Source organism: Bos grunniens, chromosome 21 (assembly GCF_055505025.1).
Source record: "Bos grunniens cultivar Pamir isolate PY7600 chromosome 21, Bosgru_T2T1.0, whole genome shotgun sequence".
Taxonomy (NCBI): Eukaryota; Metazoa; Chordata; class Mammalia; order Artiodactyla; family Bovidae; genus Bos; species Bos grunniens.
The window spans coordinates 12,386,336-12,408,967 of NC_141185.1; the positions used below are offsets into that span (position 1 = coordinate 12,386,336).

At 36.1% G+C, this 22,632-nt stretch overlaps 1 protein-coding gene across 7 annotated transcripts in view; it reads right to left on the minus strand.

Annotated features, from left to right (window-relative positions):
• The window catches only part of UNC79 (unc-79 subunit of NALCN channel complex), a 277,121-nt gene that overhangs the window by 167,026 nt on the left and 87,463 nt on the right, over positions 1-22,632 (minus strand). The gene's annotated exons all lie outside the window — the stretch shown is intronic.

Below are 22,632 nucleotides of genomic sequence, written 5' to 3' on the forward strand. Positions count from 1 at the left end.
AGCAGATTATTAACCTCACTTTATGTGTAAGTTAAAATCTTAAAGGTTAGGTTCCTATGGTCACAGAGTTAGGAAGTGACAAGCTGCAACTAGAACATATATCTCTTGGTTCTCAAAACCCTGTTCTTTTCCCTATAGCATCTAGGCCAAACAGCCTAGATTTTTGGTGCCAAGAAGTTTTCAGATTCATAATAACTGCTATAAGTGGTTATGTCACCATTCCATTTCCCACCCCATCCCCATCAAATGTGGAGACTGAAAAGATGAGTTTCTTGCCCCCATGCAATGCATCTCTTTCACATGTTGTACTTGCTAAATCACTTTAGTCATGCCCAGCTCTTTGCGACACTATGGACCATAGCCCACCAGGTCCCTCTGTCTTATGGGATTCTCCAGGCAAGAATACGGAGTGGGTTGTCATGCCTTCCAGGGGATCTTCCCAACCCAGGGATTGAACTGACTTTCACACATTACCCACAGTCTAAACCTCTGCTAATTTGTTAATACCCAACTCCTCAACACAGTATACACACAGAGTGAAGACAAGAACGAAGTGAACTGAGACAGATCAGAACGAGAATTACAATTACTTATCTTCATCCAGAATACTCCATAGCCCAAAGCACTTAGTTAACAATATTACACCATAAAAAAGTAATAGGATTATATGTTTGAAAGTAGGACATTTTTCTACATTGCCATATTTTAAACCTCAGATATACAGATGATACTACTCTAATGGTGGAAATCAATGAGGAACTAAAGAGCTTCTTGATGAAGGTAAAAGAGGAGAGTGAAAAATCTGGTTTAAAACTCAACATTCAGACAAGTAAGATCATGGCATCTGGTCCCATCACTTCATGGCAAAATAGATGGGGAAACAATGGAAACGGTGTCAGACTTTATTTTCTTGGGCTCCAAAATCAATGAAGATGGTGACTTCACCCATGCTCCTTGGAAGAAAAGCTATGACCAACCTAGACAGCATATTAAAAAGCAGAGACATTACTTTGCCAACAAAGGTCTATCTAGTCAAAGCTACGGTTTCTCCAGTAGTCATGTATGGGTGTGAGAGTTGGACTATAAAGAAAGCTGAGTGCCAAAGAATTGATGCTTTTGAACTGTGGCATTGGAGAAGACTCTTGAGAGTCCCTTGGACTGCAAGGAGATCAAACCAGTCAGTCATAAAGGTAATCAGTCCTGAATATTCATTGGAAGGACTAATGTGGAAGCTGAAGCTGCAATACTTTGGCCACCTGATGTGAAGAACTGGCTCATTAGAAAAGACCCTGATGCTGGGAAAGATTGAAGGCGGGAGAAGGGGACAGCAGAAGATGAGATGGTTGGATGGCATCACTGACTCAATGGACATGAGTTTGAGTAAGCCCCGGGAGTTGGTGATGGAGAGGGAAGCATGGCATGCTGCAGTCCATGGGTTTCAAAGAGTTGAACACAACTGAGCAACTGAACTGAACTGAATGGCAGAAAGCGAAGAGGAACTAAAGAGCCTCTTGATGAGAGTGAAAGAGGAGAGTGAAAAAGCTGGCCTAAAATTCAACATTCAAAAAATAAGATCATGGCATCTGGTCCCATCATTTCATGGCAAATAGATGGAGGAAAAGTGGAAACAGTGGAATATTTTATTTTCTTCAGCTCCAAAATCATTGCAGATGGTGACTGCAGCCATGAAATTAAAAGACTTGCTCCATGGAAGAAAAGCTATGGCAAACCTAGACAGTGGACTAAAATGCAGACACATCACTTTGCTGACAAAGTCTGTATAGGCAAAGCTATGTTTTTTCCAGTAGTCATGTATGGATGTGAGAGTTGGACCATAAAGAAGGCTGAGCACTGAAGAATTGATACTTTCAAATTGTGGTACTGGAGAAGACTCTTGAGAGTCCCTTGGACAACAAGGAGATCAAACCAGTCAATCTTAAAGGAAATCAAAACCGAATATTCATTGGAAAGACTGATGCTGAAGCTGAAGCTCCAATACTTTGACCACATGATGTGAAGAGCCAACTCATTAAGAAAGACCCTGATGCTGGGAAAAACTGAGGGCAGGAGGAGAAGGGGGTGACAGAGGATGATATGTCCGGATGGCATCACCAACTCAATGGACATGAGTTTGAGCAACCTCTGGGTGATAGCAAAGCACAGAGAAGCCTGGCATGCTGCAGTCCATGGGGTTGCAAAGAGTTGGACACAACTTAACAACTGAAAAACAAAATATTTGATAAGAAATTAAAAGGATAGGAAGGAGAAAATGAAAGTGCACAGGGTTTTTATATTACATGTAAACTGCTAAGTCACTTCAGTCGTGTCCGACTCTGTGGGACCCTATAGACAGCAGCCCACCAGGCTCCTCCGTCCCTGGGATTCTCCAGGCAAGAACATTGGAGTGGGTTGCCATTTCCTTCTCCAATGCATGAAAGTGAAAAGTGAAAGTGAAGTTGCTCAGTCGTGTCTGACTCAGCGACCCCATGGACTGCAGCCTACCAGGCTTCTCCATCCATGGGATTTTCCAGGCAAGAGTACTGGAGTGGGGTGCCATTGCCTTCTCCGACATGTAAACTAGTATAACATTATTTGAAGGTAGACTATGAAGTTAAAGGTGCATATTGCAATTGAAGAATTGTAGAGTAATTCTTTTTTTAAAAAAGCTGTAGCTAACAATTCAAAGAGAGAAAAATGGCACAGTAAAAACTAATCCAAAAGAAGGCAGGGTATCCAAAAGGAACAAAGAATAGACGTCGCAAATAGAAAACTAGCAGAAGATAACAGACATAAGCCTAATAATATCTGTAATCACATTAAGTATAAATAGCCTAAACAATAAACACATTAAAAGACAAAGATTGCCAAATAGGATTTAAATTTCTCAAAAAGCATGACCCAAATATACGCTGCCTAAGAGAATCACACTTGAAATATAAAAAGAGATAAGTTAAAAGTAGTTGAAGCAAAAAATGTATATATATATTGAACAGCAACTATACAGCAACAAAAAAAATGTTAATTCAATAAAAGTTGTTAAGTAGCTAGTGAAAAAACAAAAAGAATTCTGAGGTATCATAGAAATAGTAACTGCAAGATGCAACTGCCACCCCTGAGTTTGAAGGAATAAGGAATTAAGGAAAAAAAAAGAAAGAAAGAAAAAAGTAGATGAGAGAAAAACTGTTATGATTCAAATGCTAATCATAATAAAGCTGGAATGTCTATATAAATATCAGACAAGTAGACTCCAAGACAAAGAATATTACTGGGAGCAAAGAAGGATATTTCAGAATGATGGAAATGTCAATTCATCAAGATAACAAAACAACCATAAAAATGAGTGTATCTAATGACAGAGTTTCGAATTATATCAAGCAAAACTGACAGAACTTAGAGGAGAAATAAGTCCATAATTAGTGCTGTAAATTTCAACAATCCTCTCTCGGTAATTCACATAACAAGCAGACCAAAAAAATCAATAAAAATAGAAGACTTGAACAACATTCTCAACAACCTGACTTAATGGATAATGATAGAATTCTCCGCTCAACAACTGGAACGGACACAGTGTCTAGGAGATATGTACTAAGGGCACAGGCAGCATTTACTAAGACAGTATTCGCACCCATAAAGTAAGCCTCAACAATTTAAATGGAGTGATAGAATAAACTATGTTCTCTGATCTCAATAGAATTAAACTAGAAATAAATAACAAAAGATATCTAGAATATAACCAAATATTTGTACACTTAAAAAAGCTTACTTCTAATCAATCCATATATCAAAGAGAAATTACAAGGAATATTAGAAAATATTCGTTTCTGAAATACAATGAAACCACAGCATTTTGAATTTGTAGGCTGCAATTAAAACAATGCTTAAAGGGAAATTTTTACCTTTAAATTCTTGCACTGAAAAATTTTAAATGTCCAAAATAAACAATTGATACTTTAATAATATACAAAAAGAACAAAGTCAATCCAATGTTAGTAGAAGGAAGAAAATAATAAAGATAGAAGTACATATCAATAAGACTGAGAACAAAAAACCAACAGAAAATCATAAAACAAATGCTGTGGGGTTTTTTTGGAAAGTTCAATAAAATTGATAAGCCCCTAGGTAGACTGATGAATTAAGAAATATAAAGAAGCAAACTATCAATGTTAGGAATGAAAGGTAGGACATCACTGCAGATACTAGACACATGCCAATAAATTACATAAGTTGGATGAAATGCTCACATTCAACAAAAAGCACAGTTACGAAATTACAAAATTCAACTCAATAAAAAGTAGAGTTAAATGCCCCATTCTATTCAATTGAATTCATAATGTTAAACTTGCCCACAAAGAAAACCACAAGACCAGATGGATTTACCAGATGGATTCACTATTTACTATTAAAGGAATAAATAATACAAATCTTACATAAACTCAGAAAATAAAAGAGGAAACAATTTCCAACTTACTTTATGAAGCCAGCATTACTGTGTAAACAAAACTAGATGAAAACATTACAACAAAAGAAAAGTAGATCAATATCCCTCATAAATGTAGGAGCAAGAACACTTAGCAAAAAAATCAGCAAGTATGTCTGGCAGGATAATATAGCTGAAAAGTGGGACGTATCCCAGGAATGCAAGGTTGGCTTAACGCTGCAAGTAAATCAATGTAATTCACCTTATTAATGGAATTAAGTAGGGAAGTCATATGATCATTTAATAGAAGAAATCACATTTGACAAAAACTAACATTCATTCACAATAAAAATTCTCCACAAACTACGAATAGATGGGGACTTCCTCAACATGATAAAAAACATCTGTGAAAAACCTACAGCTAACATCATGTTTAACAGTGAAAGCCTGAACACTTTCCTGCCACAAATGAAGGGGAAAAACAAAGAAATCCATGCTCAGCACTTCTATTCAATACTAAACAGGAGATAAGAGCCAGTGTAATGAGAAAAAGAAAATAAGGAAGTGGGGAAAGAAAGGAAGGAAGGGAAAGAGAGAGAAGGAGGGAACCAGGCAGGTAGGCAGGCAGGCAAACATACAAATTAGAAACAAACAAACAAAAATCTTTATTTGCAAGAAAACAAATCATATATACAGAAAAAATCTTAAGAAACTTAAAAATAAGATACAAAAAATAAGTGAATTTAGCAAGATTGAAGAATGTAAAGTCAATACACAAAAGTAAATTATGTCTCTATATAATGGCAATAAACAAGTAGAATATTAAATTTTAAAATACTACTTATAATAGCACCCAAAATATAAAATATTGAGGAATACCTTTAACAAAATATCAGTAGGACCTGTACACTGAAAACTAGTAAATATCACTGAAAGAAATTAAAGATTTCTTTATTTATTTAAATTTTTTATTTAATTTAATTTATTCACCTAAATAAATGGCCAGAATTGCCACATTTATGAATCAGAAGACTCAATACTGAGTTAATTCTCCCCCAGATTAAACAATATATTCAATGTAATCCCAGTCAAACCAGATTGCTTTGTAGAAATTGACAAACTGAGAGTAATATTTCTATTAAAATGTAAAGGTCCTATAATAGTCAAAACAATTTTGAAAAGGAACAAATCTAGAGGATTTAAACTACATAATTTCAAGATTTACTATAAAACTACATTAGTCAAGATAGTGTGATAATGGTGTGAAGATAAACAATGAAATAGATTCATGCATATTAGTTTTAAACAAAATTAGTTTTTAACAAAATAGTCACTGCAATCCAATATGGAAAGAGTAAGTTTTTCAATAAATTGAACTGAAACAAAAAAGTCAACCCTTATGTCCCACCATATACAAAAATTAATTCCAAATGGGTCATGTACTTAAATATAAAGGCTTTAACTATAAAGCTTCTAGAATAAAACATTGGAGAATTTCCTTATAACCTTAAGGGAGACTAAAGAAAAACTATAAAAGAAAAATCAATAAATTGAAATTTATTAAATTGAAAATTTTCCTCTTTGAAATACCTGAAAAGGAAATCCCCTGACTGAAAGACCACATCCATAATATATATATCTGAAAAAAGTCTTCTATTTTGAACATCTAATAGACTGGAAATCCAATTTTAAAATGAACAAAAGATTTCAGTGAGAACTTTACAAAAATATATACAAATGGCCATAAGCACCAATGAACAATAAGATGTTCATTATCACTAGTCATCAGAGAAATGAAACAACAATTTGTTATTACCACCTGGCTATCAGAATGTCTAACATCAAAAAGACCAACAATCCCAAGTATTGATAACAGTATAGCATTAGAACTCTCAATATACTTCTGGAGGGAGTATGCTGCTGCTAAGTCGCTTCAGTCATGTCCAACTCTGTGTGACCCCATAGATGGCAGGCCACCAGGCTCCCCCGTCCCTGGGATTCTCCAGGCAAGAATACTAGAGTGGGTTGCCATGTCCTTCTCCAATAAAATGGTACAATTACTTCTGAAAAACGATTTGGACTTTTCTTATAAAATTAAGTATATACTTACCAAACAATCCAGTGTTTTCACTGTCCAGTATTTATCAAGAGAAATAAATATGTATCTTCATAAAAAATACTTTTTTATGTGAATGTTTATAGCTTTACTCATAATAGGTAAAAGTGTTCATCAAGAAACCAATGGATAAACTGTGATATAGCCATACAATGCATTACTATCAATATTTTGTAAAATGAATTACTGATATACCAACATGAATAAACTTTAAAAACATTGTGCTTCTCCCAAATCTCCCCACCCTCTTCCTCTCCCACAGAGTCCATAAGACTGCATTGAAACATGTATAATATTATGTATGAAACGAGTCGCCAGTCCAGGTTCGATGCACGATACTGGATGCTTGGGGCTGGTGCACTGGGACGAACCAGAGGGAGGGTATGGGGAGGGAGGTGGGAGGAGGGTTCAGGATGGGGAACACATGTATACCTGTGGTGGATTCATTTCAATATTTGGCAAAACTAATACAATATTGTAAAGTTTAAAAATAAAATAAATAAAAATAAAATTAAAAAAATAAAATAAAAACATTGTGCTAAATGAAATAAGCAGACACAAAAATAGTATATACTATGTGATTCCATTCATATGAAATCCTAGGACAGGCAAAACTAGTATACAATGACAGAACGCAGATCAGTGGTTGTCTATGGTGAACTTACTGAAAAGAAAGCTGAAGATATTCTGGGGATGATGGAAATGTTCTGTGTGTTGATTATAGCTTTGGTTACATTAGTATATACACTTGTCAAAAGTTATCAAACTATGCTTAAAATGTGTTATTTTACTGAAGGAAAATTATAACTCAATAAAATTGTTTTTAAGAAATGAAGGATCAATCAAATGTATACTTCAAAGGAAAAGAAGCAGCGTACTGAAACATGAGAGAAAACATTTATCTGATCATCATCTAGTCATTGAATCAAATTAGGAAAGTGTGTGGCATCTCGAACATGAAGCAAGAACACAAAAGCTCTATAAAAACAGGAATAGAAAGTCAAAATAATTTGCATGAAATATTCCCTTTGTATCTCTAATTTTCTTGAAGATATCTCTAGTCTTTCCCATTCTATTTTTTCCCTTTATTTCTTTGCATTGTTCACTTAGGAAGGCTATCTTCCTAAGGATACTAAGGATACTAACAGAATGAAACAAAAACCTATTTAGATAAAAGATATGATAAATGTAATTAAACTAAAAATGAAATAGCAAAATTAGAAATACTCATTCAATGCAATAAATAGTGCTCAGTTAGGGTAAAAGTCACTCCAGTACTCTGGCCTGGAAATTCCCATGGACGGAGGAGCCTGCTAGGCTACAGTCCTTGGGGCCGCTAAGAGTCAGACACGACTGAGCGACTTCACTTTCACTTTTCACTTTCATACATTGGAGAAGGAAATGGCAACCCACTCCAGTGTTCTTGCCTGGAGAATCCCAGGCACAAAGGAGCCTGGTGGGCTTCCGTCTACGGGGTCACACAGAGTCAAACACAACTGACACGACTTAGCAGCAGCAGCAGCAGGGTAAAAGTCAACTAGGTTATAAAGAAAATTAACCTAAGAAGCTATACCAACCTATGCATTCAGCAAAAACAAGACCTGTAGCTTAGATCAAGAGCTCCTTATTGCAAACTTCAGACTTAAATTGAAGAAAGCAGGGAAAAATCACTAGGCCATTCAGGTATGACCTAAATCAAATCCTTTATGATTATACAGAGGAAGTGACAGATTCAAGATCTGATAGACAGAGTACATGAAGAACAATGGAGGTCTGTAACATTGTACAGGAGGCAGTGATCAAAACTAACCCCAAGAAAAAGAAATGCAAAAAGGCAAAACGGTTGTTTGTGGAGGCTTTACAGATTGCTGAGAAAAAAAGAGAAACAAAAAGCAAAGAGGGAAAGATACACCCATCTGAATGCAGAGTTCCAAAGAATAGCAAGGAGAGATAAGACAGCCTTCCTAAGTGAACAATGCAAAGAAATAAAGGGAAAAAACAGAATGGGAAAGACTAGAGATGTCTTCAAGAAAATTAGAGATACAAAGGGAATATTTCATGCAAAGATGGGCACAATAAAGAAGAGTAGTAAGAGAAACAGTAAGGACCTAAAATAAGCAAATGAGATTAAGAAGATGTAGCAAAAATACACAGAAGAAATGCACCAGAAAAAAGGTCTTAATAACCCAGACAGCCACAATGGTGTGGTCACTCACCTAGAGCCAGACATCCTGGGGTGTGAAGTCAAGTGGGCCTTAAGAAGCATTACTATGAACAAAGCTAGTAGAGGTGATGGAATTCCAGCTGAACTATTTCAGATCCTAAGAGATGATGCTGTGAAACTGCTGCAGTCAATATGCCAGCAAATTTGGAAAAGTTAGCAGTGGCCACAGGACTGGAAAAGGTCAGTTTTCATTCCAATCCCAAAGAAAGGCAATGCCAGAGAATGTTCAAACTACCATACAATTGTGCTCATTTCACATACTAGCAAGGTAATGCTCAGAATCCTTCAAACTAGGCTTCAACAGTGTGTGAACTGAGAAATTCCAGATGTACAAGCTGGATTTAGAAAATGCAGAGGAATCAGGAATCAAATTGCAGACATCCACTGGATCATAGAAAAAGCAAGGGAACTCCAGAAAAACATCTATTCTGCTTCACTGACTACGCTATAACTTTTGACTCTGTGGATCACAGCAAACTGTGAAACATTCTGAAAGCGATGGGAATACCAGACCACCCGACCTGCCTCCTAAGAGACCTGTAAGCAGGTCAAGAAGCAACAGTTAGAACCTACATGGAACAGCAGACTGGTTCAAAATTGGGATAAGAGTATGTCAAGGCTGTATGTTATCACTTTGCTTATTTAACTTATATGCAGAGTATATCATGCAAAATGCTGGGCTGGATGAATCACAAGCTAGAATTAAGATTGCCAGGTGACATATCAATAACCTCAAAAATACAGATGACACCACTCTAATGGGAGAAAGCAAGGGGGAACTAAAGAGCCTCTTGATGAAGATAAATGAGGAGAATGAAAAACATGGCTTAAAACACAATATTTAAAAAACTAAGATCATGCCATCCAGTCCCCTCACTTCATGGCGAATAGATGGGGATAAAATGGAAACAGTGACAGGCTTTATTTTCTTGGGCTCAACAGTCACTGCAGATGGTGACTGAGCAATGAAATTAAAAGATGCTTGCTCCTTGGGAAAAAAGCTATGACAAATTAATTAAAAAATATTTATATAGCAATATTTTTAAAAAGCTATTTTTTAAAAAGATAGATAAGGCTCCATGAATTAAGAACAACAAAAGTAACTCCTCTAACAGACAAAATCACTGGTTTAAGTCTTATCTTATAACTGTGAATGCCAGAAAACAGTGAAGTAATTTTTACATATCTTTCACAGTGAAGCAGAGGTTTTTTTTTCATGATGAAATAGAAAGACTCTTAAATATACCTGACCTTGAATATATATATACATTCCACCACTGAAAATAATACAGAAAAAAAAAATTCTGAGTTCTATTTCCCCAGAAATGATAGACAATTTAAGCCAACTCTCCTACTAAGAATACTTAGAAAACCAGACACCGTTAAATGCAAAAACAAATGAACCCAGAGAATTTTATGGGAGAATTGTGGGGCCACGATCCAAAAGAAGAAGGGATTGCCAAAAGGTGGACCTGGCATCTGAGTCCACTCTTTCTCCTTTGCCTATTTCTCTTTCTGCCAATTCTGCAACATGAGCCAATTTCAACAGACTCTCTGACACAAGAGAACTAAATTTGGAACTAGTTGACCACCAAAGAATGGGAAACCTAAAAATCACCCTGGGCTGTGGGTAGAGGTCCCAAAAGGTCACACCCTAGTAGTAAAAGGGAAACAGAAATAGACCAACCCTCACAGGGACTGAAGATCAGCTTCAAATTATCTCAAGAATTTACTGTAGATTTTTTTTTTTTTAGCTTCATTAAAGTGACCTGGGTTACCAATGTCTACAGTTTCCTTCCAGAAGCAAACATAAATACTTTCTGAAGAAATACAATTTAATCCTAAACCTCAAATTAACTCTATAGTTTTTCTATCTAATATCTTGCACACAATTATTTTTTAAAGAACAAAAAATAAAAAGATAAGAAAGCAAAAGAAATTCAACAGAATCAGAGCCTCCAGAGATCTAGAATACTGAGTTATCAGAAATAGACTTTAAAATAAATATGCTTAATATATGCTATAAAGAAAGACAAATTAGAGATTATAATCAAATAATTGGAACTTTTAAAGCACCAAATGAAAATTGTAGAACTTAAAAACATAATTAACAAAATGAAGACTACATTTGGGAAGCTAAACAACTAATGAGGAGGAAGAAATATCAGACAAAGAGATTCCAAATGAAGCATAGAAAGATGAAATAGGAAAGGAGAATGCAAGAAATATCCATAGACGACATGGGAGAGAAGATCTAACATATGCGTCATTGAAATTCCAGAAAGAAAGATGAGAATATGGTATAAGCCATTGTTGAAGAAATAAGGAAACTTCCAATTACAACCATGATATTTTAATAATGTATGGACTTATCCTTCAACTGCAAAAAAAAAAATGTATAAAGCAACTCATTTCTGACACTGGGTATAGATTTTAACACAAGATTGCAATCTTTTGAAAAAGGAAGAGCACACAAATTAAGTTCTACATTCACTTTGGTTTTCTGCCTGGGAATATTCCCAGACTGTAGCAAAAAGAAGTGGAGCCCAATAAGTAATTAGCATTTTCGGTGAGTAGAGGAAACATCACAGTGAAGAATTGCTAAGGCAACTGGAAACTGAGTAAAGTAAGAACAACAGGGAGTGCCAGAGAACAGGTCCCATAAATCTGTGTAAGGATGCTCCTCAGGTCCTTGGCTTAATCCTAAACTTCATGGGCTCACAGAAAAGCTCTACAAGGACTAGCAGAGAACACAAGCTTAATGGCTTAATGGCTAAAAGCTGAACAGTGATTTTACAGGTCACATACTGCTAGAGATGCACTGTATTTCCAATATAGCCAGAGTAGGTAACTTTGGTGAACACACCAGGAATTTAGGAGCCCGCAGATAGGTCACTACTAAAAAAGTGAAAGCCAATATCTCTAATGAATATAGATATAAAAATTCTCAATAAAATACCAGCAAACTGAATTCAGCAGCACATGAAAAGGATCATTTACAAAAGTCACGTGGGATTTATCACTAGGATGAAAAAATAGTTCAACAAACACAAATCAATAAATATGATACATTGCATTAGCAGAGTGAAAGAAAAAATCATATGATTACCTCAACGGAAGCAGAAAAAGCATATGACAAAATTCAATATCCGTTCTTGATTTTAAAAATCTTAACATATCAGGCATAGCAGGAAAATATCTCATCATTAATAAAGAACATATATATCAAGTCCACAGCTAACATCATACTCCATGGTGGAAGGTTGAAAGCTTTTCCTCTAAGTTCAGGATCAAGACAAAGTACCCACTCTCACCACCCCTATTCAACATAGTACTGAAAGTTCCAGCTACAGCAATTAGGCAAGAAAAATAAATAAAAGGTATGAGAATTGGAAAGGAAGATGTAAGCTTGTTTCTATTTCCAGATGACATTATAATATAAACAGAAAATCCTGAAGACACAAGAAAACTTACATCTCATCAATGAATTCTGTTAAGTTGAAAGATACAAAATACAGATACATAAATTAGTAGTATTTCTGTACACTAACAATGCATTTTGTGAAAAAGAAATAAACCAACTGCATTTACAATAGCATCAAAAATTATAAAATACTTAGGAATAAACTTAACCAAGCAAGTGAAAGACCTCTATCTAGTCTGAAAACTATAAGACATTGTTGAAAGAAATCAAAGAAAACATAAATAAATGGAAAGGTATCCCATGTTAATGAAGAGGAAGAGTTAATAGTGTTAAAATTTCAATACTACCAAAATCCATCCATAGATTCAATGCAATTCCTATCAATATTAAAATTACATATTTTATAGATGTAAAAAACACTCTTAAGATTTATAAGCAACCACAAAAGACCTCAAATAATCGTAGAAATTCTGAGAAAGAACAAAGCATGAGGCATCACATTCCTTGATTTGAAGCTATACTTTTAAGCTATAATAATCAAAATAGTATGATACCAACATAGAAACAGATCTACAACCAATGGAACAGAACTGAAAGCCAAAAACTAAACCCAAGCATATTCAGTCAATTAGGATTTGACAAGGGAGCCAGGAATCTCAATGGAGAAAAGACAATCTCTTCAGTAACTGGATATTCACATGTTAAAAAAAAAAAAAACTGGACCCCTATCTTGTATTACAAAAAATTAACTCAAAATGAACTAAAGACTTAAATGTAAGTCATGAAAACATAAGAATAAAGCTCCTTCACATGTGTTTGATTATCATTTTTTTAATATGACACCTAAGCATAAACAACAAAATCAAAAATAAGTAAGTGGGACTACACCAAACTGAAAAGCTTTTACATAGCCAAAGAAACCAACAAAGTGAAAAGCAACCTATGGAAGGCAATAAATATTTCTAAAACATATATGCAATAAGTAGTTAACATCCAAAATATATAAAGAATTCATACAGCTCCATAGCAAAGAAAAAGAAGAAAACAGTATAAAAATAAGCAAAGGACCTAAATAGATATTTTCCAAAGAAGATATGCAAAAAGCCAACAGGTACATGAAAAGATTCTCAACACCACTAGTCATTAGGGAAATGCAAATTAAAAACCGCAATGAAATACTACCTCACACTTGTTAGAATGGCCATCATCCAAAAGAAAAGAGATAAGAAATGCAGAAACTTTCTGTACTATTGTAAATTAGTACAGCCATTATGTAAAACAGTAAAAGGAATACTCAAAAAATTAAAAATAGAACTACCACTTCCACTTCTGGAAATATGTCCAAAGGAAATGAAAATAGTAACTTGAAAGGATATCTGCACCCCCATGCTCACAGTACCATTACTTATGATAACCAGGACATGTGAGCAATGTAAGAGTCCATCAATGGATAAAAGTTGTGACTTCAAATTTCCAGTTAAAAGATAAATAATTATTAGGAGTTGAGGTACAACATGAAGATTACAACTAACACAGCTGTATGATATATAGGAAAGTTATTAAGAGAGTAAATCCTGAGTTCTCACCACATGGAGAAAATTTTTTTCCTTTCTCTTCTTTGTGTTGATATATGGGATGATGGGGACCAGACTTATTGCAGTAATAATTTCACAATGGTATGGGGAGGGAGGAGGGAGGAGGGTTCGGGATGGGGAACACATGTATACCTGTGGCGGATTCATTTTGATATTTGGCAAAACTAATACAATTATGTAAAGTTTAAAAATAAAATAAAATTGGAAGAATAAAAAAAAAAAATAATAATTTCACAATGTATGCAAATCAAATCATCAGGCTGTACACCATAAACTTATATAGTGACATATGTTATTTCTCAATAAAACTGGAAAAAAAGGAAAATTTCAATCAAATATTAAAGAAAATGAAAACTTTTTCAAAAGAAAAAAAGGGGGGGCAGCTTAATCTTCAAAACAGCAACAACTTGGCATGAAACTAGAAACCAACCACAGAAAGAGAAATGAGGGAAAAAACAACTCAGTTCAGTTCAGTTCAGTCGCTCAGTCAACTCTTTGCAACCCCATGGATGCAGCAAGCCAGGGTTCCTTGTCCATCACCAACTCTCGGAGCTTGCTCAAACTCATGTCCACTGAGTTGGTGATGCCATCCAACCATCTCATCCTCTGTTGTCCCCTTCTCCTCCTGCCTTCAATCTTTCCCAAAATCAGGGTCTCTTCCAATCAGTCAGTTCTTCACATCAGGTGGCCAAAATATTGCAGCTTCAGCTTTAGCATCAGTCCTTCCAATGAATTTTCAGGACTGATTTCCTTTAAGATTGACTGGTTTGATCTTGCAGTCCAGGGGACTCTCAAGAGTCTTCTCCAACACCACAGTTCAAAAGCATCAGTTCTTCGGTGCTCAGCTTTCTTTATAGTCCAACTCTCACATCCATACATGACTACTGGAAAAACCATAGCTTTGACTGGATGCAAAGTTGTTGGCAAAGTAACGTGTCTCCTTTTAATACACTGTCCGGGTTTGTCATAGCTTTTCTTCCAAAGAGCAAGCATCTTTTAATTTCATGGTTGCAGTCACCATCTATAATGATTTTGGAGCCCAAAAAAATTAAGTCTGTCACTGTTTCCATTGTTTCCCCATCTATTTTGCCATGAAGTGATGGGACCAGATGCCATGATCTTCGTTTTTTGAATGTTTAGTTTTAAGCCAGGTTTTTCACTCTCCTCTTTCACTTTCATCAAGAGGCTCTTTAGGTCCTCTTTGCTTTCTACCATAAGGGTGATGTCATCTGCATATCTGAGGTTATTGATATTTCTCCCAACAATCTTGATTCCAGCTTCTGCTCCATCCAGCTCGGCATTTCCCATGATATACTGAGACCAGTGCAATTTGATCACAGAACTTCCACAGGACTGGGGAAACAGACTCTTAGAAGGCACAAACAAAACCTTGTGCACACCAGGAGCCAGGAGAAAGAACTGATCCAGACTTGCCTGTGAGTGTCCAGGAGTCTTGGGTGGAGGAGTGGGTCAACAGTGGCCTGCGGCACAGTCAGGGCACTGAATACAACAGTGCCTGCACAAGTCCTTCTGAAGGAGGTCGCCATTACCTTCATTACCCCTACCATAGTTGGCCTCAGACCAAACAACAGGGAGGGAACACAGCCCCGCCCATCAAATGAAAATTGGACTAAAGATTTACTGAGCATGGCTCCGCCCATCAGAACAAGACCCAGTTTCCCCCACAGTCAGTCTCTCCCATCAGGAAGCTTCCATAAGACTCTTATCCTTATCCATCAGAGTGAAAATCACAATCACAGAAAACCAACCAAACTGATCACATGGATCACAGCCTTGTCTAACTCAATGAAACTATGAGCCATGCCATGTAGGGCCACCCAAGATGGACAGGTCATGGTGAAGAGTTCTGACAAAACGGGGTCCACTGGAGAAGGGAATAGCAAACTTCAGTATTCTTGCCTTGAGAACCCCATGAACAGTATGAAAAGGCAAAAAATGATTACATGGAGACTAAACAATCTGCTACTCAAAAACCAGTGAGTCAACTATGAAATCAAAAAGGAAATTTAAAAATGCCTGAGGAAAACAACAATGAAAACTGAAACATATGAAATCAGTTCAGTCCAGTTCAGTCGCTCAGTTGTGTCCGACTCTTTGCGACCCCATGAAATAGATGGGATACAACAAAAGAATATATATATATATAACTGAATCACTTTGTTGCACAGTAAAAATTAACAGAACATAGTCAATTGATTATACTTCAATCAATTTTTAAAAGTCAATAAAATAAATATTAAACTTAAGAAGAAAAATCTATGGGATGCAGCAAAAGCAGTCCTAAGAGGGAATTTCATAGTGCTATAGCCCTTTCTCAAAAAAAAAAAAAACAAGAAAAATCCTGAATAAACAATCTAAAATACCACCTAAAAAAATTAAAAGAAGAACAAACAAAACCTGAAGTAAGCAGAAGAAAGGAAATAATAAGGATCAGAGAGGAAATAAAGAGATATTTAAAAATAGAAAAAAATCAAAGAGCTAGTTTTTTGAAAGTATAAACAAAATCAAAAAACCCTCTGGCAAGGCTCACCAAGAAGAAAAGAAAGAGGACTCAACTAAACAAAATAAGAAATGAAAGAGGAGAAATAATAACCAATTGCACAGAAATACACACACACAAAAAATCGAGAAAACACTATGAACACTTTTATGCCAATAACAGACAACCCAGATGAAATGGACAAGTTTCTAAAAACACATAGCCTGCCAAAACTGAATCAAGAAGAAATATAATTTGAATAAACACCACCAGAAGTAAAACAGAATCCATAATTTTAGAAAAAAACTCCCTGCAAACAAAAGTCCAGGATGAAGTGGTTTCACTGGGGAATTCTATCAAACATACAAAGAACTATACCTATCCTTCTCAAACTCTCAAAAGACTGAAGAGGAGGGAACACTCCCAAAGTCACTCTATGAAGCCAAAACCAAGGACACTACAAAAAAAGAAAATTATAGGCCAATATCTTTGATGAATATAGATGCAAAAATCCTCAACAAAATATTAGCAAACTGAATGCAAGAACACATAAAAAGGATTATACACCATTATCAAGTTGGAGTCATTCCAGGGTCTCAAGGGTGGTTCAGCACTTTCAAGGCAATCAATGTGATACATCACATTGACAAAAGAAAAACAGCACATGATTATTGCAATAGATGCAGAAACTGCATTTGATAAAGTTCAACTTCCATTCATGATAAAACCTGTTCCCAAAGTGAGTATAGAGAGAACATATCTCAACATAATAAAAGTCACTTATGACAAATCCACAGCCATAATACTCATCAATAAAAAGCTAAAAGACTTCTCCCTAAATTCTGAAACAAGACAAGAATGCTCTCTCTCATCACTTTTATTTGACATAGTATTTAAATTTCTAGCCACAGCAATCAGACAAGAGAAAAGTAAAAGGTATCCAAATCAGAAGGGAAGAGGTAAAATTGTTTCATATACATATGACATGATATTCTATAAAGAAAACCCTAAAAACTCCACATAAAAACTATTAGAACTGAAAAATTCAGCAATACCGCAGGATACATGATTATTATACAGAAAGTTTTTGCCTTTCTTTACATTAACAATGAACTATCAGAAGGAGAAAGTAAAAAAAAAAAATTAAATCACATTTTAAAAAATAGCTAGGAATAAACCTAACCAAGCAGGTTTATTTTTTATTTATTTGGGATTTACTTCCAATCCCAAAGAAAGGCAATGTCAAAGAATGCTCAAACTACTGCACAATTGCACTCATCTCACACGCTAGTAAAGTAATGCTCAAAATTCTCCAAGCCAGGCTTCAGCAATACATGAACCATGAACTTCCAGATGTTCAAGCTGGTTTTAGAAAAGGCAGAGGAACCAGAGATCAAATTGTCAACATCCGCTGGATCATGGAAAAAGCAAGAGAGTTTCAGAAAAATGTCTATATCTGCTTTTTTGACTATGCCAAAGCCTTTGACTGTGTGGATCACAATAAACTGTGGAAAATTCTGAAAGAGATGGGAATACCAGACCACCTGACCTGCCTCTTGAGAAACTTATATGTAGGTCAGGAAGCAACAGTTAGAACTGGACATGGAACAACAGACTGGTTCCAAACAGGAAAAGGAGTATGTCAAGGCTGTATATTGTCACTCTGCTTCTTTAACTTATATGCAGAGTACATCATGAGAAACTCTGGGCTGGAAGAAGCACAAGCTGGAATCAAGATTTCTGGGAGAAATATCAATAACCTCAGATATGCCAATGACACCACCCTTATGGCAGAAAGTGAAGAGGAACTCAAAAGCCTCTTGATGAAAGTGAAAGAGGAGACCGAAAAAGTTGGCTTAAAGCTCAACATTCAGAAAACGAAGATCATGGCATCCCCACTGCAGATGGTGATTGCAGCCATGAGATTAAAAGACGCTTACTCCTTGGAAGGAGTAACCTAGATAGGACCAACCTAGATAGCATATTGAAAAGCAGAGACATTACTTTGCCAACAAAGGTCTGTCTAGTCAAGGCTATGGTTTTTCCTGTGGTCATGTATGGATGTGAGCTGGACTGTGATGAAAGCTGAGCGCCGAAGAATTGATGCTTTTGAACTGTGGTGTTGGAGAAGACTCTTGAGAGTCCCTTGGACTGCAAGGAGATCCAACCAGTCCATTCTAAAGGAGATCAGTCCTGGGTGTTCTTTGGAAGGAATGATGCTAAAGCTGAAACTCGAATACTTTGGCCACCTCATGCAAAGAGTTGACTCATTGGAAAAGACTCTGATGCTGGGAGGGATTGGGGGCAGGAGGAGAAGGGGACGACAAAGGATGAGATGGCTGGATGGCATCACTGACTCGATGGACGTGAGTCTGAGTGAACTCCGGGAGTTGGTGATGGACAGGGAGGCCTGGTGTGCTGCGATTCATGGGGTCGCAAAAAGTCGGACATGACTGAGTGACTGAACTGAACTGAAGCAGGTTTTAAGATGTATACACTGAGAACTATAAAACATTGATAAAGGAAACTGAAGATGATTTAAGGAAATGGAAAGATATCCCATGCTCTTGAATTGGAAGAATTAATGCAGTTAAAATGGCCACACTACCCCAAACAATTTACAGATATAATGTGAATCCTATCAAATTACTCATGACTTTTTTCACAGAACTAGAACAAATAATCCTAAAATTTATACAGAACCACAAAAGACCCAGAATTGCCAAAGTAATCCTGAGGAAAGAGAACAAAGCTGGAGGTATAACCCTTTCAGACTTCAGACAATACTACAAAGTGACATTAATCAAAACAGCATGGCTTTGGCACAAAAGACATACAGGTCACTGGAATGGAATACATAGCCCAAAAATAAATCCACACACCAATGGTCAATGAATCTTCAATGAAGGAGGCAAGAATATACCATGGAGAAAAGACAGTCTCTTCAAGTTGTGTTGGAAAAGCTGGACAGTCATATGTAAATCAATGAAGTTAGAACACTCACTTACACCATATAAAATAATAAACTCAAAATGGTTTAAATACTTAAATATAGAGATTTCCCTGGTGGTCCCCCTAGAGACTAAGACTCCACGCTCCCAATGCAGGGAGCCCAGGTTTGATCCCTGATCAGGGAACTAGATCAAACATGCTTCAGTGAAGAGTTCCTATGTCGCAACTAAGGATTTTTCGTGTTGCAACTAACAGATCCTGCATGCTATGACTAAAAGATTTCACATACTGCAACTAAACCCAACGCAGCTAAATAAATACAGAACTATTTTTTAAAAAGACTTAAATATAAGACATAACACCATAAAACTCCTAGAAGAGAACATATGCAAAATATTCTCTGACACAAATCGTAGCAGTGTTTTCTTAGATTGTCTGCCAAGGCAAAAGAAAGGAAAATAAATAAATAAACAAACAGGACCTAATCAAATGTGCAAGCATTTGCACAACAAAGGAAGCCATAAACAAAATGAAAAGCAAATCTACAGAATGGGAGAAATTATTTGTAAATGAAGCAACTGACAGGAGCTTAATTTGATTTAAAATCAAATCAAATAGTAATTATATTACATATATGTGGACAAAGTGCTTCAATTAAAAGGCAAAGATCATGAAAACTGAGTTTAAAAACTAGAACTATATGCTACTTACGAGATACACATGAGATACAAAAATATTAAAAAGTTGAAAACAAAACATCGAAAAATACCACACATGCACTCTTGAAAGCTGGTGTAGATATATTAGAATAAAACAAAGTACATTTTAACAGACAAAAAGGCATTATTAGTAATAAAGACATGCACTTCATAATGGTAAGTTTCAGTTCACCAGGAAGATGTGTGTGTGTGCTCAGTTGCTTCAGTCATGTCCAACTCGTTGTGACCCTATGGACTGTAGCCCACCAGGCTCCCTTGTCCATGGGATTCTCCAGGCAAGAATACTAGAGTGGGTTGCTATACCTTCCTCCGGGAGACCTTCCCAATCCAGGGATCGAACCCCCATCTCCTGTGTCTTCTGCATTGCTGGCAATCTTTTTTAACCTCTGAGCTGCCAGGGAAACCCCACCAGGAAAATACTGTATTCTAAATTTGTATGCATCTAATAATACAGCTCCCAAATTTATACAGCAAATATTGACAGCTACAAGGTGGAATATACAAATCCACAGTCATCATGGGAGAGTTTAACATTCTACTCTTGGTAACTGATGGAAAAAATATGCAAAAATGCAATAAGGATATAGAACATTTGAACTATACAATAAAAAAATTTATTTAATTGACATACATAGAACACAGTACCAAACAATAGCTAAACATAAGTTCTTTTTAAATACAAAGGAACATTTACAAAAATGACCATAAACTTACCCTAAAGAAAGTGTTAAAATTGTCAAAGTAATGAGATAATATGAAGTATATTGTCTGACTATAGAGGAATCAAGCTGTAAATCAATACAAAACTTCACTACAAAAATCTCCTTATGATTAGAAATTATCATCCTTCTAAATGATGCATGAGTCAAAGAAGAAACCTCAAGGAACTTAGAACTCAGCATAGCATAGGAGGTTTTAGCCAGGACAAGGCAAGAGACACAAAAGACATAAGGATTGAAAAGGAGACATTAAACTGTTCTTGTGCTTGTGCTAAGTCACTTCATTCATGTCCAATTCTTTGTAACCCTATGGACCGTAACCTGCCAGGCTCTCCTGTCCGTGGATTCCCCAGATAAGAACATTGGAGTGGGTTGTCATCCCTTCCTCAAGGGATCGAACCTGTGTCTCCTGCATTGGCAGCCAGGTTCTTTACCACTAGGGCCATCTGGGAAGCCCTAAACTGTTATCATTCAACAATAATACAGATTTACACATGAAAAATTTTTAATACGTGTCTGCACTTATTAAAAAGTGTCTGTAAATATATTATTAGAATTAAAAAGTGAATTTATCAAGGTGGCCAAATATAAGATCAGTATACCCTGGTGGCTCAGACAGTAAAGAATCTCTCTGTAGTGCAGGAGATCCAGGTTTGATCCCTGGGTTGGGAAGATGCCCTGGAGAAGGAAATGGCAACCCACTCCAGTATTCTTGCCCGGGAAATCCCATGGGCAGAGGAGCCTGGCAGGCTACAGTCCATGGGGTCCCAAAGAGTCAGACGCGACTGAGCGACTAACACTTTCCTTTTCATACTAGAATTAACTGCACCTCTACATATTAGCAAAAAGGGTTATAAAATGTAATTTCTAAAAGATTTATCATTGATAATAACATCAAAAGATAAATGAATGCCTAGTGACAGACTACATGAGTCATAGGCAAGACATCTATACAAAAACCAGAAAACAGCATCGAGGGGAACTAAAGAAAGCCTAAGTAATGGAAGAAAGATATTATGTTTTGGTTTGGAAGATTCAGTGCTACAAAAGGGCCGGTTTCCCAAAATGATCTGGATTCAAGGCAATTATCAATCAGAAAGATATTATGTTTTGGTTTGGAAGATTCAGTGCTACAAAAGGGCCGGTTTCCCAAAATGATCTGGATTCAAGGCAATTATCAATCAAAATCTTAGTTGCTTAGGTATGTGTTTGTGTATGTTTAACTTGACAAACTCTTCAACTTAGCAAAACTTGAAGGAGGAAGAGAAGAAGGAAGAAGAGGAAAGCAGGGGGAGACAAGGAGGAGACCAACAATTACGAGGCAGAAAGATCTGCACTAAAGGATATAAAATTTTATTATTATCCATTAAAACTGGATAGATTTACACCCTCTGATCCAGTACTTGCACTCTAGGCGTATATAACAGAGTTGTATGCGTGTGTATACTCAAAAGATATGTGGAAGAATGTTCACAGCAGCATTATTTATAAGAGCCAAAACGTGGGAACAACCCAAATACCCATCAAGAGGAAAACCGATACATAAACTGTGGTACATACACTTGGTAAAAGATGTATATAGAAAAAAATGAACAACGTGCAGTTATGCTCAACCCATGAACAAATCACACACACATATGCATGTACACAAATGATGTGTGCACATTCCATGTATATAAAGTTCACAAATAGGCAAAAATAATCTCTGATGTTGGAAACAAGGCTAGTGGTTAACTATGGGACAGAAGGAAAGGCAATCATCGTAGTAAACATGGTGGGAGATGCTCCATATATATTTAAAATTTGTATCACTTTATATGTGTATAAGGCACCAATAAAATGGTTTAAAGCATTTTAAGTTATGTGGAGATAAAATCAATATAATAAGAAAATAAATAAGAACTCGATGAGGAGGAAGTTATGACATAAAAGGATTGGTGAGGCTTTCTTGTATTTTAAGCTTATA